We start from the raw sequence: 17,820 nt of genomic DNA on the forward strand, positions 1-17,820 counted from the left end.
ATCACATCCCTGTACAGGGCCCTCTGAGCAGCGTCCAGGTCCTGCCACTCCTCCCAGGTGAAGTCCACTGCTACGTCCTCAAATGACACCAACACCTAGAATGACACATTTGTCTCCAATCCAAGCTGTCCTCAGTCTTAGGAACAGAAAATGGGAATTTGCTGTTTTATGTGAATCTGTCTTATCAGTATAAAATGTAAAATGTGGGGCTGGTGAGATGCCTCAGTGGGCTCAGCAGTGAGCATGGACTGCTCTTCCACAGTTCATGAGTTCAAATCCCAGCAACCACATGGTGGCTTGCAACCACCCTTAATGAAATCTGATACCCTTTTCTGTGTACTCATTTATCATAATAAATAAATCTTTTTTAAAAAATGTAAAATGTTATAAAAATGTAGCTTGTTTTGGATTCTGTTTCATGATAGAAAGAAAAAGCAACACTTGGGCTAGAGAGATGGCTCAGTAGTTAAGAGCACTGACTACTCTTCCAGAGGTCCTCAGTTCAAATCCCAGCAACCACATGGTGGCTCACAACCAGCCTACCTCTGCCTCCCAAGTGCTAGGATTAAAGGCATGCACCACCACTACCTGGCCTTTTTCAAATTTTTTTTTTGTTTGTTTGTTTGTTTTTTTTGTTTTCTGTTTTTCGAGACAGGGTTTCTCTGTGTAGTCCTGGAACTCACTCTGTAGACCAGGCTGGCCTCGAACTCAGAAATCCACCTGCCTCTGCCTCCCAAGTGCTGGGATTAAAGGCGTGCACCACCACCACCCGCCCAAATTTCTTAATTGTATCATTAAGTAATTTATTTGTGCTCACTCTTTATTATGTACTTTTTGTTTTGCTAGAAATTTACTACATCAAGGTATAGAGGCAAACAAGAGTCTCGAAAAGAAGTTGCGTTTTCCGAGGAGGGTTAGCGCTGAAGAAGGGCCACTTCCATGGCCCTCTGGAGCACAGAGGGTGGCGAGTCTCAGGTACCAAGCACCAACCATTTATGCTGCCGAACCTCGGTTCTGCTTTCATCTGCCTGTGACTGTGCCTTGGCTCTTCTCTCTTGGAGTAAGAAAGAATTTACTTATTTTTTCTTTCACAGAAGCCAACAATGGAGTGCTTTGGGTGTTCAGAGGAGCTGAGGATGTTTTAAAGGGACTGGAATTTTAAGGTATGTGAATTTATAAAGACTCCAGAACTTTAAAAATTCATAATGTTAGGGCTGGAGAGACAGCTCAGTGGTTAAGAGCACTGACTGCTCTTCCAGTGGTCGTGAGTTAAATTCCCAGCAACCACGTGGTGGCTCACAACCATCTGTAATAGGATCCGATGCCTTGTTCTGGTGTGTCTGAAGACAGCTACAGTATACTCATATATATAAAAGAAACAAACAAATCTTTAAAAAAATTCAGAATGTTTTATATTGTCATATTAATAGCACATCTTGGTGACAAGAAAGGAAAGGTTTAGTTTAACAGTGATATGTTTTTGTGTCAGGTTGATGAGGGGTAAACTGTCCTGCCTAGCTTGACATCAACAAGACACAGCTAGAAGTCCCTTTTAAAGAGGGAACCTCAATTAAAAATCTGCAAGCCAGGCAATGGTGGTGCACGCCTTTAATCCCAGCATTTGGGAGGCAGAGGCAGGTGGATTTCTGAGTTCAAGGCCAGCCTGGTCTACGGAGTAAGTTCCAGGACAGCCAAGGCTATACAGAGGAACCCTGTCTCAAACAAACAAACAAACAAAACAAAAAACAAAAACAAAAACAAAAAACAAAAATCTGCAACTAGATTGGTCTATGAATGAGACTGTGGTTCATTTTCTGGACTGATAATCGATGGACCATAGCCCATTACTATGTGTGGTGACACTCCTGGGGATGGTGGTCTTGGGTGGTATTAGAAGGCAGGCTGAGCAAGCCAGTAAACAGAATTTCTCCATAGCATCTAGATTCCTTCTCTAAGTTCCTGGCCTGGCTTCTCTTCATGATGGATTGCCATCAGGACATTCTCCAAGTTGCTTTTGGTCATAGTGTTTCATCACAGCAGCAGAAACCCTAAGACAGGCACTCACCAGGCTAGCCTGGCACACAAGCTGTAAGACCAAGGCTAGGTTTAAGGATTGAGCATGGCACAGGCAGGAGAAGTTCTCCAGGCTGGGAAGGTATGCATATATATGCTCCAGGCTAGACCTGAAACTGAATCTATGTTCCCAAGTCACTGTCACTCACATGATATCTTCTCTATGAAGTTAGAGATTTGTTTTTCATGGGCAACAGAAGTACATGAACCAACTTATATGTTTTTCTACCTAAGTTTTAAAATATTCTTATTCTTTGACAAGTCATAGATATATACAATGTATCTTATCTATACCCAGCTCTCCCTTCCACTCCTACTGAACAATACTCCATCAAAATGTCCTGTCCTGCCTCTTTTTTTAAAACAACCCACTGAACCCCATATGTGCAGATCCACTGAAGCTTGGGGTAACCTACCATCAGATCCATCCCAGAAGAAAATTGGCTTTCTGATTTTGTTTATTCATTAAACCCTGATGTAACTTATGTTTTGTAATATAACTAAAAAAAAAAAAAAAGAAAAAAGAAAAAAAGAAAAATCACAGAAGTATCCGGCCTGTGCTCCTGGCTAGGGACTTGCCACAGACTCACCATTTCCACGGTCCAGGACACCCAGTGTCCTCACTATGGTTCTCGAGGCAGCCGCATGTCACTGAGAAACAGAGATGGCATTAGTGCCTCTTGATCAAGATGATCCTGGTGACAGATCACATAATGGTTTGTTCAGATCAGAGGCTATGGTGAGGATGGTGAACACATAACTTCTACTGTCTCTACAGCTGATTAGATATACCTCACCTCACTGCTGGACTGGACAGGGATTAGTTCTTAACCCCTCACACCCCACGCAACAGTAGATGGCACAAACCCATGGGTGAATGAAGCCAGAAAGACAAGTTCTTGCCACCAGGAATTCTAAGGCATGGCTTGAGATGAGAGCCTGCAGCTGTCATTAAGGCCCAGGTAGAGGCTGCCTCAGATTGCTATCTTTTCTCATGTCTCCCAGAGCTAATATCACAGACTCATGAGCACCACCGCACCCCCTTAACCAGACTCAACTTGAACAAACTTCTGCTGTCATTCTGAGATACTAAGGTATGCAAACATTCAATATTTTCATGACCTTTAGAAAAATCCTGTTCCTTTCGATGGAAATTCTTCCCTGCTATAGTCAAGTGAAGGCTGTGATTTTAAAATCAGGCTTTTTGTTGATTGTACCCATTACCTCCTCTAGCTTCTTCACTTAGAAAAGAGTTTGAGATTCCAGACAGTATGCTCCTCCACAGTTAGGAAACATTAAAAAGTCTTGCAGGCAAGTAATTCAGACTTCAAGTTGGGAATATTCTATGAAACACAGCCTCATTTCATCTTGGAACTTAACTCATCTTAGTGCTTGACTCCTGTTGTTAATTCCTCTTCCTCCTAACTCCACACCCAGAGATTGTAGTGTTGATACCAATGTGACAGTTACAATAGATCAGCCAGAAAGAACTGTGGGGTGAAGGCAGGGACCAGTTGTCCAGGGTTAGCACAAGCTCTCTCTTCCCAGTTGTCCAGGGTTAGCACAAGCTCTCTCCTCCCATTAAGCACATTGCTTGCCTCTCAGAATGTTTGCAGGCATGTTTATTTAACATGTTATAATAAAATCTGCTTGCTTGCTTTTACCAAAACTTTCATGGCTTTCCTAGAATATTTTAATACCATACACATATAAATTATACTCTCTCAGAATTGTCTTTGCCCTCTTCTTTAAAGACTAGATTTTTCCAATACAGTTATAAACTTTTAGATTGTAATATTCACAAGTTAAGCATAATTTAAGGCCAATTTGACCCTGTTCATATAAGATCAAGCATTATTACCTATAGGATATTTAAAAATTTTTATTACACATATAATTTTTCTATTAAAAACAATGGTATTCACTCACAATACCCAAAGCATAGTTCATAATTTTGTTACTGTTCTCTACCAAAAGCCCAGCATTACACATGTTACTGAAGAGCAGCCTTCTGAGTTGTACAAGTAAAACTGACCCAGCCTTAAATGAATTGCTGAAATTGAGAAGGAAGTAAAAGCAACTGCTACTGGACGCTTCTGTTCACTAATTTCACTGTTACTCAGGGATGTGAGAAATTTCTGTGGATTAATTCTGGTGGTTTTTCTTTGAGATAGGTTTTCACTTTGTAATCCCACCTGGCCTGGAACTCAGAGATCCTCCTGCCTTTGCCTCACAAATGCAGGGTATATAGGCACGTGCCACCATGCTTCATATACACTGGCTTCTTTGAAGTAAGCTCAACGATACCACTGACATTGATATGGATTCACATCAATAACGTTAACCTAACCCCATGAAACCCTAGTCAGTGATATTAGTGACAATCATTTTGTCTTTGTGTGTGTTCATGTGAGTTTGTGCATGTGTGCACTCAGGTATATGTACATATATGAGAGTGCACACACATGGGGGTCAGATGTCAAATCTAGGTGTTTGTCAGTATTGCTCTCAATTGTGTATTTTGAAGCAAAGTCTCTTACTGGACTTGGAGCTCATTGATTTGTCTAGATTGGCTGTCCAATAAAGCTCCAGGGATCCTTCCAGGACTGCCTTTTCCATTTGCGGGATTATTGATGTGCTGGTGTTCCTACTGTAAGGGTGCTAGAGATCTGCAATCATGTTTCATGTTTCTCTTGCAGGCATTTTTGGCTGAGCTATCTTCCCGGCACCACTGCAATCACTTACACAGCTTAGGGTCTCTCTCTTTCAGCTCCTCTACCATGTAGCCCAAGACGATCGTGAATTCTTGGATTCAAGGGAAATATAAGCCACACATTGATATTAAACATTAATTTGAATACTAATAAAACATTTATTTGGGATGTCCACAGGAATATATAAAGGTAATATATTCATTGTTGAGTAGATTAAAAGTGTGGCATGCCATCGAATTAGATATTATCCATCAGGACAATAATATAATATAATGATACCTGCTGCAATACGGATGTCACCTAAGATACCTCTGCCCACTGGAAAATGTCAACCATCAAGTCCACCAACAATCTACTTCTCTTCATAAAAAGTCCATAAGAGGAATTGCACCTGGAGAGCCAGTAGATTAGTATTTATGGTGTAGAAGGAAATAGGAAGGTAATGTAGAGACTGCCAATGGTTATAACACACTGCTGTGCTTGGGTGTGGAGCATGTTCTGACACGGACTTTCATGTAAGTGAAAACCATCTAACTGCGCACTCTACAGGTGGACACTGTGGGATATGTGGATTATCTCTGAGAAAACATGTTGCTATAAAATTGCATTAGGAATTTTGATCCAACTTCTTTAGCATACTCATTATATTAATCTAAATTTACATACTAGGGAACCCACTGTTGTATTTTCCTTGTGTCAATGAAATGGGAACTTTATTTTCCTCGGGGTATCTGAGAATTATACATTCTGATGCTTCCTAATATACTCCTTCAAAAATCACCAACTAGGCTGGGCGGTGGTGGCGCACATCTTTAATCCCAGCACTTGGGAGGCACAGACAGGCAGATTTCTGAGTTCGAGGCCAGCCTGGTCTACAGAGTGAGTACCAGGACAGCCAGGGCTACACAGAGAAACCCTGTCTCAAAAAAAAAAAAAAAAAAAAAAAAAAGTCACCAACCAGAAATTCACTACAAATAATGGCCCAAGCTTGTACAGGACATGGATCCTATACCAGCAGTGCAAAACAAGAAAAATAAGAGATGAAGAGGCAGGATGGAGGGAGAGAAAAAAAATGATATGCTTTGGATTCTGAAACTTATAGGATTGAATAAGAGGAACTGTAACAACACTAGGGCCGTGCAGACAGTATAAAGAACAATTCAAGTACAGTGAACTGCAGCACCTGGCTTTAGAAAGAAGACAGGAAAACCAAGAGCCACTAGAAATCAGCTGATAAGAAGGAGCAGAGAGTACCATCAAATTGGGGAGGGTCCAGAAGTGGTCATGCTAATTTAATACAGGATCTGCCGTTTTTTACAAGTAGCTCTCTTAGTGACTCAGGTTGCTGCTAGTCTTGATAGCAAACTAGAGTGGCCTGGGACATCAGCAGATTAGGCCTCATGGAGGCGACTCTCAGTCAAGGTGCTTGTTCTTCTATCTGACCCTGAGCTGAGGGATTAATGACACCAGGTCATTTCTCATTCAACTTTATGCAGATCTCTGGCCAGAAAACCAAAGCAGAAAAGACAAGTTAATGTGCACACCATGCTTAAGAGGGCAGACCAAGCAAGTCACAGTAAACAAACTCACCAACAAGGCTTTAGATAAAATCCCTGAAAAATCCCCTGTGTGTGACAGGGATAGAGGCTCAGCTCCATGCCCTTCCCCATCTGCAGCCAGGAGGCTTGGGGGTGGGGCTCGGTTTATATAAGACTAGAACTCAAAACTAGCATTCTTGGGGTCTACAAAAGAGAATTCCAGGATAAACCAGCATGATGCAGACCTAGAGAATTATTAATGACACGTTTGCATAGATCTTCAACACAAGAATTATGAAAGGCAGGAGCACAGTGCTCAGGGAAGACAAGACAAACCCAACCAAGGAGGTCAGAGGACAATTTCTATGAGGCCTATAACTGGGGGAGAGGAGTATACTGTCCCGACTCCCTAGGGCCCTCTCCATCACAGGCACCTGACCTCCTGTCCCCACCGCCTCCTCTGGGCAATCTCCTAGTTCATCTCTACAGTGACCTTCATAGAGATGCCCTCCTGCCTGAGCTGGAAAAGTGGTAGATGACCTCCCTACATCCAGTTACAGCCCTGGCTCCTCACGCCAGACCACGTGTAATTTGTATTGTACTTGCATCAACTTCAATATATTCTGATAGGAAATTCACTTCCAACACTCTGCTGCTCTTCTCTTGGGAAGGGAGCCTGGCCTCTGGGAGCCTTTATTGTTTTGGAAATGATGGCATCCACCTCACAGCCCTGCCTATGGGCTCAGCTTCACACAATGATCACTGCTCCCACAATCAGCAGCCTTCAGAATGACTTAGGAAAAAGCTCTGCCACGACTCTCACTGTCACACTGAAATTGGCTTCTCAGAAGACTCAACTTCAAACATAAATAAACAACAGAACTCGCTTCTTGTGGGCCTTACCAATACCTCTCTCAAAAGGATGCAGTAAGTAATGAACTTCATGTCTTTTCACCTTCAAACACTTTCCCCATCTCCCACTCTCCAACACACTTTCACCCCTTCTACTGTGGGACACACTTTCCCCCTTCTCTTAGTTTACAACACCCTTCCCCTTCTCCCAGATTCCACTTTATCTTGCATACTATACTCATGCTCAGGGCTTCATTCTTCTTCCAGGATTTGAAACTTGAGGGAGTTTTTCTGCTGAGAAGGGAAAGATGAAAAAGATTGAAGAGGCTCACAGCCCAGATGGCATATGCAGTAGAATTTCTTGTTCGTTTTCTCTTAAGTGGAACAGATACAAGCTGCTGTTGAGAGCTCGCATGCTGGCCAGACTCTTCCAAATTAAACTGCTCTGTTTTAACATCATATAACGTGGCTGGAAATTGTCCAATTACTGTATAATGAGTGCTTGGAAGTTGTCTTTACCTGGTTTGGGTTTTTGTCTGTTTACCTTCTTTTTTAAAAAACTAATTTAATGGCTGGCTGCGGATCTTCTTCGGAAATCCAGTAGTATTCTGGGGTGAAGCCATCTGGGCCTGGGCTTCTTTTGTAGAAGGCCTAGTCACTACTTTCAGGTCCTTATTTGTAATGAGCCAGTTGAACATGTGGCCTATTTTAGAGATGCCTCCATAGGCTGTGGAGTAAATGTTAGGTTTATTTGATGTACACTGTCATTTAATTGGTCACTGGCATTGTGCTGGGCTTTTATTTTGGTTATTTGTTTCTGTTGTATTCTTAGTAGATTTTGTGGTTCAGTAACTGTAGCTTCATTTGGTTTTTTTCTATCTTTTTGGCTATGTTTATTTTTCTCATAACCGCACAGTCTTGCTTCTAGGCTTCTCTATAGGGCCATGTTTTGTGGTCATGAATCGTTAGACTGCTTATATCATGGTGTTTTTTTCTTTTTTTTTTAAGATTATTATTTATTATAAATGAGTAGTACACTGTAGCTGTCTTCAGACACACCAGAAGAGGGCGTCAGATTTCATTATGGGTGGTTGTGAGCCACCATGTGGTTGCTAGGATTTGAACTCATGACCTTCGGAAGAACAGACGGTGCTCTTACTGGCTGAGCCATCTCACCAGCCCGATGTTTTTCCTTTCACTTCAACTATGGCACATGGTTTTTCTGGGGACAGTAGTCTAGGTTGGCACTCAAGGTCTTTGAGAACTTGAAGGGCACTGTTCCAGAATTTTCTTTCTGGCTTTTGAAGTTTCCATTTTGAAACTCTACAAATCCAGACAGTGCAGGCCAGTTTCCATACAGATGGTGCCATGGTAAAGAGCAAACGTTGTGGTATGGAGGGCTCTCCTTCAGTTCCAGGCCTCCACAGGTGGATTTGCCCTACACCCACTGTTAACTCCAGTCCCCAGGAACCAGGGCCCTCTTCTGGCCTTCATGCACATGTGCATGTGCACATGCAGGTAAAACACCCATATACATAAAATAAAAACAAAAAAGATCTTTATATCACTTCCTCATATGAAATGAAATCTTCCCTGAAGTTTTTACATTTATTGGGCTTCTCACCTGTAAGTAGTCTGAAGTGAAGAACTGACGTAGAGACACCACTCCTGTGTGAGCTCTCTGGTATCAAGGCAGTTCTAACTTCATGTAAAATAATTTCCTGAATTCTTTACATTCACAGCCTTCTCCTCTATTGTCTCTAGAAGCAGAATGAGATCTCCCTTAAACTAAACTCTTCTGTGTATTCTTTTTGTTTTCTTTGTTTTGTTTTTTGAGATAAGGTTTCTCTGTACAGCTCTGGCTGTTCTGGAACTCACTCTGTAGACCAGGCTGACTTCGAACTCAGAAATCCACCTGCCTCTGCCTCCCAAGTGCTGGGATGAAAGGCGTGTGCCACCACCACCCGGCTGTGTATCCTTTATAACTGCGTGCTTTCTAACACACAAGCTCACTGACAGACACAGAGACTTGACTTGCAGTAGAAGGTTTTTCTGCACTCTCTACACTTGTATCATTTGTCAACTGCATATATTCTCTGACGCAGGTAATTTCAACTTGGGGGTCAAAGGTTCCCTGCATTCTCCACTTGTACAGTGCTTCCCCTGAATATGTCCTTTGAAAAACTTGCAGTTTTCACTTGCAGATGAATGCCTTCCATGCATTCTGTCTTCATACAGATTCTGACCAGAATGAGCTCTCTGGTGCAAATCGAGTTTTGCCCTAAATTCCTCACATTCATAAGGCTTATAACCTGTAAGGGATCTCTAATGTCATATAAGTTATGGCTTGCAATAGGAAGGTTTTCTATAGTCTTTATATCCACAGGGCTTGTGTGTGCTCTCTGATGTACACTGAACTTTGACTGGGCAGAAAGCTTCTTGTATTCCTTAGTCATACAGTTTCTCCCCTTGACGTATTCTCTAACATAATTTTGACCGGAGAGAGAAATACCTTCATCCTTATATCCAAGAGGGTTCTGACCTTAGGAATGATCTGATGCACAATTAGGTCTGGCTTACAGTAGATGCTTCCCTACCGTCATTACATTCACAGAGCTCCTTGCCTATGAGGGGTCTGTGGTGTACACACACGACTTGTGGAGAAAGGCTTTCCTATATTTCCATATTCAAAAGGCTTCTCACCTATATGAATCTTGATGTCAAGCAAAGTCAGACTTTCTCAAGAAAGCCTTGCATTCATATGGTTTATGAGCTGCATGACATTTCTGATATGCAGAGCTGTGACTGGCAAGAGAAAAGGTTCCTGCATTCTTCACATTACTAAGAATTCCAAGCTGTGTGAATTCTCTGATGTACAGTGAAGTGAGACATGAAGTCAACAGTTTTCTTGCTTTCTTTATATTCACAGGTTTCTTTCTGTGTGTGTTCTTAGATGAAAGGTGGGGGCCGACTTCAAATTGAATACTTTGCTACAATGTGTAAATTCATATACTTCTCCATAGTAAGATTTCTGATGGAGAATGGGGGCTTACTTACAATAGGAAGCATTCAGCCTGCCTCTGCCTCCCAAGTTCTAGGATTAAAGGTATATGTAACCACTGTCTGGCTGAACCTTTAGTTCTAACTGGAGACATAAAAATTATTTATATTACTTATCCTCACTGAGCCATTTCCTAAGACATATATCCTACTTAAAGATTTCTCAGAGTAACTATATTTACACTTTCTTTTCTTTCTTTTTTTTTTTTTTTTTTGATTTTTTTTTTGGTTTTTCAAGACAGGGTTTCTCTGTGTAGCCCTGGCTGTTCTGGAACTCACTCTGTAGAGCAGGCTGGCCTCGAACTTAGAAGTCCACCTGCCTCTGCCTCCCAAGTGCTGGGATGAAAGGCGTGCGCCACCACCGCCCGGCTCTTTACACTTTCTTATGTGTGTACTTACCCTTTTCTGCGTTACATCTTCTAATGGAACATTATCCCACATATTAAACTTAGTGGTTTGCTCCTTGCATTTTTCATGTTTTGGGCACTGAATGCTTCCTACTAAGAGGACCTCCAGCACTGACTGAGTCTATGGGAAGATCTAGAGCGTGAGCTTCCTTGTTGTATCAGGAAGATTACGCTGATTTAGATAGATATCCCTCATCAGATATACTGAATAAAGCACCACAAATCTGGGGTCCTACTAGAAAGACGAGGATGTCCTCAGTCGTAAAAGTGCTAGGCTGGGTGACACTTCTCTGAAAATCGACAGGCACGGTTTCAGATGTCATTTTCTTTCCAACCTACCTTTTTCTTCGTCTTCATGCTTCAAATCTACATTTTATGCCTACTGTGCTTTAAAAAGAAAAAAATCTGGTTCTTCTCCAGCCTGTGTCTCACTGGACACACTGTGGAGAAGTCCCACAATCCCTGAAGGGTTTCCTTCTGTGTGTTCAGCTCTGAATGGCTCACGGTAACTGTCCCACCTGTACCAACCATGTCTTTATTAGATGTAGTGCTTTGTTGATTCTGATTTGCCACAAACCTTTCTCTTGATTTTCATGGCTAGCCTCAAACCTAGCATTCACTTTATGAACAGGGAAAATATTAAAAACATCACCACCCCTGAGTCAAGTACAGTGTGCCAAATTTGGAAAAGAGTCATGTCAAATATAAACTAAAATGAATAAACAATTCCCTAACAGAAGGTTTGGTTTACTCTTCCTCAGAACTACTTTTTCCCACTCTTTGTAAGCATTCTTTGATTTCTACATCACCATAATCCTTGTGTCTTTGATCTCTTTACATTCACTGAATGTAAGATGATGTTAAGAGTGTGTGGGTGATTTCTGTTGGTATTACCAACACAATTACACAGAATCACTAAGGACCAAGAGCAAGTGTTGAAAGAACGTGTCAGCAAATGCCTAATTTTAAAAAGGAGGAAGAGTGGCCAGGTGGTGGTGGCACACACCTTTAATCCCAGCACTTGGGAGGCAGAGGTAGGCGGGTTTCTGAGTTTGAGGTCAAGGCCAGCCTGGTCTACAGAGTGAGTTCCAGGACAGCTAAGGTAGAGAAACCCTGTCTCGAACCCCCCCCCCCCTCAAAAAAGGAAGAAGAGTGAGAATTTAGGTACACTGACAAACCAAGAAAACCAACTACACCAGTGGTTCCCACCCTTCTGTGACCTTTAACACAGCTCCTCATGTTGTGCTGACCCCCAGCCACAACATTATTTTCATTGCTACTTCATATCTGTATTTTGGTACTGTTATGGATCAGAATGTAAATATCTATGTTTTCAGTGGTGTCAGGTGACCCCTGTGGAAGGGTCATTTGACCCCCAAAAGGGTTAAGAACTACTGAATCTAAGTAGTACATAGGATTGAGATTTTGATAAATCTAAGAAAATATACTTCAATAGGAGAAAGCTGGGGATATGCTAACATACAGAACTCTCTCAGAAACTTCATAAAACATGTGTCTTTGCCACAGGGCTGGCTATCTGCAGGGAAGAGTTTGATTATGAAAAGAGCTCAACATAACCTCTATATGATAAGCTCTCTTTGTATGGAGAACTCTTGCCCCATACCCACTCACTGACTGGGCACACATCCAATTGAGGCTTCTACTGCAGTCCATGGTTCGACTTGAAGCTCCCACTCAAAGATGAGCTCTGGTTTGGTCATGCAGTGTCCTGCAAATGGGAAATAGTAGATTAGTTTTGCTAATGTGCTAAGTGAGGCCCAGTCATAAATGATGACAGGATCCACTCGAAGGACAACACTATCACAAGTGAACCAGAAACTTTCATAAGACAGTACTTACACTCACACTGCTCACTGGCTGAAATTTTACCCTCAAGTAGCATTAAACTGCATGATAAATAACCCAAAATAAAGATTTGGAGAATATTTAAGAAAATAGGTAATAAAAGAGAAAGTACAAGGAAACTGGAGAGAGAACTCCATTAGGACACATGGGACACAGAGAAAGTGGTGAGAATCAGTCAGAAACTTTGCATGGAAAGAGCTCAGTTTAAAAAAAAAGAAAAGAAAAGAAAAAGAAAACAAAGCAAGGCATGGAGACAGAGGAAAAGGCAGGGAGATCTCTTTGAGTTCAAGGCCACCCTGGCCTATGTAGCAACTTCTAGGCCAATCAGGAGTACATAGTGACCCTGTCTCAGAAGAAAAAAAAAATGTAAAAAAGGAAAAACAAACCCTAAAGCAACTTAAAGAAGAAAAAAGAGTAAAAACCAAAGAATCCATGGCTGAGAAGCCAGGGAGAAAATCCAAAGCACAATGTCTTCATTTTTAAACTCAGGCAGATTAGAAAATGGGAAATTAGCCGGGCGGTGGTGGAGCACGCCTTTAATCCCAGCACTTGGGAGGCAGAGGCAGGCGGATTTCTGAGTTCCAGGCTAGCCTGGTCTACAGAGTGAGTTCCAGGACAGCCAGGGCTACACAGAGAAACCCTGTTTCGAAAAACCAAAAAAAAAAAAAAAAGAGAGAAAAAAAGTGCTCAACAAGGGGGCTGGAGAGATGGTTCAGTGGTTAAGAGCACTGACTGCTCTTCAAGAGGTCCTGAGTTCAATTCCCAGCAACCACATGGTGGCTAACAACCATCTGTAATGAGGTCTGACGCCCTCTTCTGGTATGTCTGAAGATAGCAACAGTGTAGTCATATACATATAGATAAATAAATATTTTTAAAAAATGTTCAACAAGCTGGGTGGATCAACCTTTGATCCAAGTACTCGGGAAGCAGATCTCTGAGTGTGAGACCAGCCTGAGTGAGTTCCAAGACAGCCAGAGCTACACAGAGAAACCCTGCCTCAGAAACACACACACGCACACACACACACACACACACACACACACACGCACGCACGCACGCACGCACGCACGCACGCACGCACGCACGCACGCGCGCGCTCCAACAGAATAGCACGTAAACATTACAAACTGTGTGATGGTTTGAATGAAAATGGTCACCAGAGGCTCACAGGGAGAGGGACCATTAGAAGTTGTACCCTTGTTGAAGTATGTGTGGCCTTGCTGGAAGACTGTGTCACTGGGGGATGGGCTTTGAGGTGTCAAATGCTCAAGTCAGGCTCAGTGTCACTCTCTCTCTTCCTGCTGTCTGTTGATCTAGATGTAGAACTCTCAGCTCCTTCTCCAGCACCATGTCTGCCTGCATGCTGCCATGCTTCCTGCCATGATAACAGACTAAACCTCGGAAACTGTAAGCCAGTCTCAGTTAAAAGTTCTTCTTTATAAGAGTTGCTGTGGTCATGGTGTCTCTTCATAGCACTAGAACACTAAGACATTACACACAGGGCATAGTGGAGCACACCTATAATCTCAGCACTCGGGAAATAGATGTAGGAGGATTTGTAGCTCTGCATCATCCTAGTCTATATGACAAGTTCGACAGTAGCCTGGGCTACATGAGACACTGTCTTTTAAAAAAAAAAATAGCTATAATCATGTGATTCATAGCAAGGGTGTACGATTCACCATATGAAATTTTCAAAAGTCAGATGTACATGGTAAACAGTAAGAAGATATATGAAGATCAAAACAGATTCTTAAAGGCATTTATAAACTTCAATACCCCATCTTAAATTTTTTTTTTCTCAATAAAAAGGTAACAAGATCATACCTGCACACAATAATGGTTAAGTGAAATAAAAACACACCCTACAACTATATGAATGGCAAAATCCTGAAAGTCCTTTAAGGTCTGCAAAAAGACAAGGATGTGGCTAGCAATGCTCTGCTCTCTTTGATGTACTGCTGAGAAGGCTCAGCAATGGATCAGGGGCAACAAACAAAGGATCTGTAATGAAAAAGAAGACTGTAAAAATGTTTTTATTTGTAGGCCAAATGACTCCTAAAGAGAAGGGGCCAGGAGGAAATGGCGCCTGCCCCAAGTCTGATGACCTAAGTTCAATCACTGGAACCCAGAGTGGAATTTTCCTCTAACCTCCATGCACTGTGACACATAGACACAATCAAAATAAATAAGTGAAATAAAGTTTTGAGAAGAGAAAAAGACTTCAGAGAAAGGGGGAATTGATCAAATAATTTATGTTAAAGAATGAAAAATTGAAACACCAACGTTTGTAGATGATGAATCAATAACAAAATTCCTGGGCTGAAAATGTAGCTCAGTTGGACATGCCTTCCAGGCATGAAATCCTGGATTTGCTCAGTAGCAGCCCAAAAAGCTTGAGTACAGGGGCACCCATGAATAATCCTGGCAATGGGGAGCTGGAGGCAGGAGGATTATAAATTCCAGGTCCTAGGCCTTCAGCACATGTTAGAGCTGTGCACCCTGGTCTTTCTGTGGGACTCCTAATGGAAGGGTGGGGCTGCCTCTGACTCTTCAGCCTGCCTTTAGGACCCTTTTCTTCCTCTGATTGCTTCATCAGCTTTACTAGGAGAGGGGGAGCCTAGTCTTACTGAAACTTGACATGCCATAGCTGGTTGATATCCATGGGAGGCCTGACCTTTTCTGAAGAGAAATGGAGGAGGAAAAGTGTGGGGGAAAGTATGGGGGTTGGGACTGGGAGGAGAGAAGGGAGGGAAAACACCAGTTGGGATGTAAAAACAAAGTTCAGGTTTTGCTCAGCTACACAGTAAGTTCAAAGCTAGCCCCAGTTACATGAGACCCTATCTCTAAAAACTAATGCAAAGTTGTTAATACAGTAATTCAGAATAAAATCCCATTCACAATAACTACTAAATTACTTTCAAAATCTTTCATGTACAACACTTGGGAGGTACAGACAGGCAGATTTCTGAGTTCGAGGCCAGCCTGGTCTACAGAGTGAGTTCCAGGACACAGGGCTACAGAGATACCCTGTCTCAAAAAACAAAAACAAACAAACAAACAAACAAAAATCTTTCATGTAGCTTCAATTTATTTATGTATTCACAACTTCTGGAGTTGAAGATCCTATCTATCTATCTATCTATCTATCTATCTATCTATCTATCTATCTATCTATCTATCATGTCTTGCAGTACTAGGGGCGTGACCTACGTCCTATACACATTGAATAAGCTCTTCACTTCTGAGCTGTATCTCCTATCTAACTTTACAATTTACTAGCTGAAGAATTAAAGACCACTATCCTGAAAACTCAAGATTAGAGGACACAACCTCCACATGCCCCAGGACCCCAGACAGGAGGACTGCTACTCATTTGAGGCCAGCTCAGACTATACAGTGTCTTCAAGGCTGTCCTGGACACACAATGACACCTTATCTCAGGACACACACACACATACACACTCGGGGATAAGAGGGAGGGAAGAAGGGAAGGAGGAAGGGAGGGAAAGGTATTTCTTGTTCACAGATATTTCATAAATTCATTGTTTTTAATAGCTGAGTAGTATTCCATTGTGTAAATGTGCCACATTTTGTGTATCCATTCCTCTGTTGAGGGACATCTGGGTTGTTTCCAGTTTCTAGCTATTATAAATAAGGCTGCTATGAACATATTGGAGCATGTGTCCTTATTACATGTTGGAGCATCTTCTGGGTATATGCCCAGGAGTGGTATTGCTGGGTCTTCTGGTAGTACTATGTCCAGTTTTCTGAGGAATCGTCAAACTGATTTCCAGGGAAATGGATGGATCTGGAGAATATCATCCTGAGTGAGGTAACCCAATAACAAAAGAACACACATGGTATGCACTCATTGATAAGTGGATACTAGTCTAGAAGCTTGGAATACCCAAGATACAATCTACAAACCACAAGAAACTCAAGAAGAAGGAAGACCAAAGTGTGGATCTAAGTATCCACACTTAACAGGGGAGAACTTCTAAGAAGTATCCATTCTTAGAAGGGGGGAACAAAATACCTATGGAAGGAGTTGCAGAGACAAAGTGTGGAGCAGAGACTGAAGGAGGAACAATCCAGAGACTGCCCACCTGGGGATCCTTTCCCATATACAATCACCAAACCCAGACACTATTGTGGATGACAACAAGTGCTTGCTAACAGGAGCCGGATATAGCTGTCCCTGAGAGGCTCTGCCAGTGCCCTATTAATACAGAAGTAGAGGCTCACAGGCATCCATTAGACTGAGCACAGTGTCCCCAAAGAAGGAGATAGAGAAAGGACCAAAGGAGCTCAGATTGCAGCCCCATGGGAGGAACAACAACATGAACTAACTAGTACCCCCAGAGCTTCCAGGGACTAAACTACCAATCAAAGAGTACACATGATCATACTCATGGCTCCAGCTGCATATGTAGGAGAGGATGGCATAGTTGGTCATCAATGGGAGGAGAGGCCCTAGGCCCTGTGAAGGTTCTATGCCCCAGTGTAGGGGAATGCCAGGGCCAGAAAGCAGGAGAGCGTGGGGTGGTGAGCAGGTGAAGATGGGAAGGGAATAGGTTTTTTTCTACTTTCCATCGGGGAAACCAAGAAAGGGGAAAACATTTGAAATGTAAATTAAGAAAATATCTAATATTAAAAAAAGTAAAAAAGCCAGGCGGTGGTGGCGCATGCCTTTAATCCCAGCACTTGCGAGGCAGAGGCAGGTGGATTTCTGAGTTTGAGGCCAGCCTGGTCTACAGAGTGAGTTCCAGGACAGCCAGGGCTCCACAGAGAAACCCTGTCTCAAAAAAACAAAAAAAAAAAACAATAAAAAAAGTAAAAAAGAAATGACAACTAAAATAAAAAAAAATTATATCTACATATCCATATTGCTCAGAGATTTAAAGAGTCAATACTCATCTTAATACAAAAGACAATCATCACAAAAACACTGTCCTAGACAGTGTCCTAAACATATGTATGCACTAAAAGCCCCAAACCGTCAACATAATTTGATTAAGAAGAGCACACTTGCCCTAGGCATGGTGATGCATGCCTTTAACCCAACCTGTCCCACCAAACAAGCTACAAGCTACCTAGGGCTACATAGTGAGGCCTGTCTCAAAAACTACCACCAAGAAAACATCCTTGTAATAACTGTCATCAAACTACAAGACCACAGTGAATGACTCAGCAGAGCGACAGCACAGTAAGTCTCATGGCCACCAATGGAACAGAATGGGCAGCCCAACAACAAAAGTTGTGCACTCAGGGTTATACTCTGGACTGAATGACACAGCAAAATGC

At 42.2% G+C, this 17,820-nt stretch overlaps 1 long non-coding RNA gene across 4 annotated transcripts in view; it reads right to left on the reverse strand.

The window, feature by feature from the left end:
• The window catches only part of LOC116072046, a 21,398-nt gene continuing 3,578 nt past the window's right edge, over window positions 1-17,820 (reverse strand). Inside the window, exons 3-5 of one of the 4 annotated variants that reach the window (XR_004111295.1) lie at window positions 12,281-12,373; window positions 2,664-2,768; window positions 1-95 (exon numbers count right to left, since the gene is read on the reverse strand). This is a non-coding gene — a long non-coding RNA (uncharacterized LOC116072046). Of the gene's footprint in view, window positions 96-2,663; window positions 2,769-12,268; window positions 12,374-17,820 lie in introns of all 4 variants that reach the window. The other 3 variants (XR_004111296.1, XR_004111294.1, XR_004111293.1) reach the window with 3 other exon arrangements.

This window comes from Mastomys coucha, unplaced genomic scaffold (assembly GCF_008632895.1).
Source record: "Mastomys coucha isolate ucsf_1 unplaced genomic scaffold, UCSF_Mcou_1 pScaffold23, whole genome shotgun sequence".
NCBI classification, from domain to species: Eukaryota; Metazoa; Chordata; class Mammalia; order Rodentia; family Muridae; genus Mastomys; species Mastomys coucha.